Genomic DNA, 4,671 nt, shown 5'->3' with positions numbered 1-4,671 from the left:
TTTTTTGTGTTGGGGGGGGGGTTAACATATAATATTTCGGTCATGAAATTCAGTGAAACCACATCAGACTACTTTTGTCCTGAATAAAGAGATGCTGCGTTGGACTCAACATGTTGGTGTTTGTTAGTATTAAGGAAGTACTTTGTAGCTGAGATTTCATTTGTATCATCCTGCAAAGTGATGTGAAATCTGTGAGAGTGGCAATAAAGCCCTCTGTTTTCAGTGCCTCTAATAAGTTTCCTGAGCTATTTGTGCTAGCAGCCTGCCCATCCCAGCTCACTCCTCCGTGCTGGGCAGGCTTGACATGGCTTCAGTGGTCCCCAAGTATTTAAAACTCCTTTGGCAACTGCTTTCCTCCCCTATACCAGCATCCCCAGTTAGGTCAGACCTCTCCTGGTTTGGATGTGCAGGAGTCCGTGCGAGTTGCACCAGGAACTGCAGGTTTCCAGAGGCCACGGCGGGATTAGGTTCTCAGCTGACATTCAGAAATAGGAAGGTCTTGACTTGATGAGAGGAGGACAGTATCCTGAAGGCTTTTTTGTGTGTCCCAATTCACTTGCATTAGAGCTGCAGTTTTTTCATCTCTAGTAGGAAAACAAGTGACTGGGTACCATTTTCTTGTGCTTCTTTAGTTAATCTCTCTTTTTCCCTCCCTAGTGATATATTTGCTTTTAATTTTTATACCGTTTAAGCAGTAAGGTGTAAAAGCTATTTAGCTCTTTGTCTGCAGCTTTTGTTTAATTAATGCATTGAGGCCTTTGGTTTGTTTTCAGTTTGTCGTTGTGTTCCCATTGCTGCAATGGATAGTGTTCTTACCCTACACCTGTGTTTTACAAATAGCTCTCTTAGGCTATTGTACTGCTCAAAATATTGTTTTAACTGACTGGAACACTGATGTGTAATAGTTAATAGAGCAAGTAACTATTGCCGTGTCCCACCGCACAGCATGCAGCGAGGTACAGATGAGAAACACTCCGGTATGGAATCTGAATATTAGAACCAAAGATGTAAAATGTGTCTTTTAATATACGGGATCATTTGTTAAGGCCAAACGCAAAGCCTGCAGGGATGTGTGAGATCTGTGGAAGGTTTTTATAGTCACTAACTCTCAATTCAACAAAAAACAAACCAAACCAAAATTTAAGAATGCAGGTAATACGATCGATTCCTTGCCTAGAGACTAGTCTGCACCCATGTTGTTACTAGGGGAGCTAAGAGACTGGGTTATATATAACAGGGTCATTTTCAAACCTAACACTGAAAGAGAGCTCTCAAATCAAACAATAGGTATTTAATTAATCTATGCTGAAGCATTCCAGTGTGCAAGGCGTGTGATGAATTACAGGCTTTGAGGTAATAGCCACTGGCCTGTCTCTCTTTCCTGACTTGCACATCTGTAAAGACAATATACCGATGCCCATCCCCACAACTCCTCAAAGTTGATAGGGTATTTACATACAATGCGTCCACTTAGGCCAGCAGAAATAAGTATGTTCAAGATGGTAATGCACTCTGACTAACCTCATAGCCAGGGAGCTGATTTCCAAGTGAGAGAAGGGCACAAATTTACCACCCAAATCCGAGCTCTCCCTCACTTGGCTAACGTTCATGTCATAAGCCAAAACTCTTCAGTGAGAGAAGCTTGTTTAAAGATTTCTCAATATGCCACAGTCCTCAAGGTTTCTCCCATAAGAGAAATTGAAGGCTTGGAAAGTAGAGTCTCAGAGCTCAGAGGCAAATGTCAGGAAACTGTTTCCTTGTGTTTATGTCTTGCTGTGCCCGCTAAATAAGTATTTACATGGAAATTGTGTAATTTCTCTTCCCTGCCGAGGACAGTTTGGTTTGGAGTCAGACTGGTTGAGAGGAGAGACGTTTTCTTCCTTTTCCTAGGCTACTCTGGCAATTCTGCCCAAATGAGGTTAAGTGCTGGGAAACTGCTACACTGCAAAAAAGAAATGGTGTTTTTTTTGAAAGATGCGAACATGATTTTGTGGGAAAAAAATGAAGGCTCATCTTCATATGTAGCAGAAAGTTTGTAGAATAATATAGAGCAATTCCGATTCACACTGAACACGTGCTCTGCTTTTATTTTTAAAGAGATTGCAAATCTTATAAATGTGAAACCTGAGACTGCAAGAAGTGGGTCTGTCCTCTTACCGTCTCCAGATGTAAGCTCACACCCCACACCCTATGCAGCTGCTGGGAGCCCCAGCATTGTGCCCCGTGGCCACGGGGCTGGTGGGGAGCCAGGAATCAGCCATGCTAAAGCATAACCCGAGCCGTCTGTGGGAGGCCTGGAGGGGGAACCCCCTCGCATGCTCAGCCTCGGAGCATCCCTCTGGGCGGGTGCAAGAGCTTTAATCTGGTGGATGAAGCTGAAGCCCTGCTTCGACTGCCACAACCCGGCAATGAGTTCTCTCACAACAGCCCCTCCCAAAACCTGCCACTGCTGTCCCAGAGGCGAAGGGACAGCAAGCATTGGAAGCTGATACAAAGAAGGGTGAGACTATGTGAGCAGCGAAGGGAAAAAAATCCAAACCAAAAAACAGTTCAGGTATTGAGAATTTAGACAGTCGTCGTCAAGAAACACTTATTGTTGAGCTTTTAATTTTTTTTTTTATTTGGTCTTCAGTAGATACAAAACTTTTGGGTGCAAATAAGGACACTGTTTTAAACCCATTTAATGGAGATTCCTCTCAGTAGGACTAAGTATCATGCTAATCAATCCCCGGCAGATTAGACAGATGTCCTACCAGGACATGAGTGCACACTGCCTGATCCCCGAGCAGGTGCTGAGGTACAGCAGTTTAAGTACATTTAAGACAGGTCAGGGCATTCCCTTGCATGAAAGTCTGTTATTGCTCATTTTAGGAGGGGTTGATTTATTATATTTTTATGCTCAGAGTTTTCTGAGTTTCTTTGTCTCCATAAAATTTTACAGATTCATAAAAGTTTCAGCGGTTTGGTATTGGCTTTTCTCCATACTTGTGTGAAACCAAAACCTTGACTACAACTAGAAGCATCCTGCTCTTCCCTGTGGCTGCACCTCTTCTGCCATCAGGCAGCTCTGGACAGGCTGTGACAAGGGAGTGGTGAAAGCTTCGGGGATCTTTGGCAAAGCCAATGACAAATGCCCATTTGGATCCCAGGCTATGATTAAATTTTGTTTGGGACTTTTCCCAAGCCATACGATGCCTTCTCTCCTGCTGCCAGAGAGCCTGTATTTCTCACTGGCCTCTAAAAAGAGCACCTACCCTGCGCTCCTGCAATTCCCAGCTGTAGAAGACATGCTGAGGGACCAGAAAAATGGGGAAAACGTGGGAAAAGGTGATGAAAGTGATGAGAGGTATGGAAAAGCTTCTCAGGGAGAAAAGAGTGAAGAGAGTAGGACTGTCTATCCCAGAAAAAAAAGCTGAATGAGGGATAGGCCGGAACATATACAATAGCAGGTGGCAAAGTGACCAGTAATGCTTGCTGCCTGTCCAGAAGTCCAAGAATAGGGGACATCAGTGAAACCAGCAAGTACATTCAGCTTAAAAGGGCTGCTCTTCCTGCAACAGGTAGTTGAATTGTGTGACTCCTTGCACACATCCTTGGCGTGGGGAATGCAAAAAGTTTACATGAGTTCAAAGTGTAATTGGAAGAATTTAAAAGGCGGGGGGGGGGGGAACCTGTTCATGGCTATACAAACCTCTTGGGGCTTTAGAAAATGTGTGCTCAAATCACCGCCAGCTAGAAAAATGTCCCGGAGGACTTCCGGGACACTGTTTCATGTTCTTATATTCTTTTGTGAAGTGTGGCTGCTGTCAGAGACAGGGTATACTAGAACTGATGGGCCTTTGCTTTGACCTACTGCCATTATTCTTTCCTGGGTTTTGAATGGTTTCCTATACTTGTGATGGGTGTTTGCCCACTGTTAACAGGGACATCATCTTTCTTCAACACGTAACGTATTATGAAGGGAAGGATGGCAATTGCAGCAAAGCAATGCAGTATTCCCTCTTTCGTGTTTTTTCATCGGTGCCACACTTTTTAGGGCATTTCTCTCATTTACGTTCAGAGATGAATTTTGTCTTCACTTTTCCATGGGACCTCTCTCTGCAGGAATACAGGGTGCTGTGAGCAAACACTGTGCTCGTTACCTGAAACGCAGAGGATTAGGCTGTGGCACCTAATTAAACAGAGTGGGATTGCTGAAACGTGCACCACCCATTTTGGTCCAGCCTCCCACGATCACAAAGCAATGTCTGGAATTCTTTGAAATTACCACTCCTAGATGCAGCTTTTCCTTTGATGAGAGCATTTCATCAGAGTAATCCTGCTCTGGCTGGATTAGCTGCAGAGCAGGATAACATCTAATGTATTTTGCAGCTCAACTGGAATAGTGTTCTATCATTCTCCACCTTGCCTCTGACAAATGATGCTCCTAAAGAAAATGCCTCGTCTGCTCCTTACGGTGGCACAGCGCTTGGCTTCAGGTGTTGTAAGGGCAGAAGTTTCCAAATTTACTGGCCCAGTTAGTAGTTGCTCAAAGTTGCCCGTATCTCTCACCCTCTCTGGGCCGCTTCGTCACCTCCCAGGCTGCAGTCCGTGTTTCTCAAGCTCCTGAATTTTCTCTCTGGACACAAGCACCCCACGCTGGAGGGCGGAGAGGGAGTGGGGGCAGCGCCC

At 44.7% G+C, this 4,671-nt stretch overlaps 1 protein-coding gene across 1 annotated transcript in view; it reads left to right on the top strand.

Annotated features, from left to right (window-relative positions):
- Positions 1-4,671, top strand: part of ANK3 (ankyrin 3) — a 164,086-nt gene that overhangs the window by 81,568 nt on the left and 77,847 nt on the right. The window lies entirely within an intron of this gene.

Source organism: Aptenodytes forsteri, unplaced genomic scaffold (genome assembly GCF_000699145.1).
Source record: "Aptenodytes forsteri isolate BGI_AS27 unplaced genomic scaffold, ASM69914v1 Scaffold349, whole genome shotgun sequence".
In the NCBI taxonomy this organism is placed as follows: Eukaryota; Metazoa; Chordata; class Aves; order Sphenisciformes; family Spheniscidae; genus Aptenodytes; species Aptenodytes forsteri.
The sequence above is the reverse complement of the archived record's forward strand: the minus strand, read 5'-3'. Positions and strand labels throughout refer to the sequence as shown.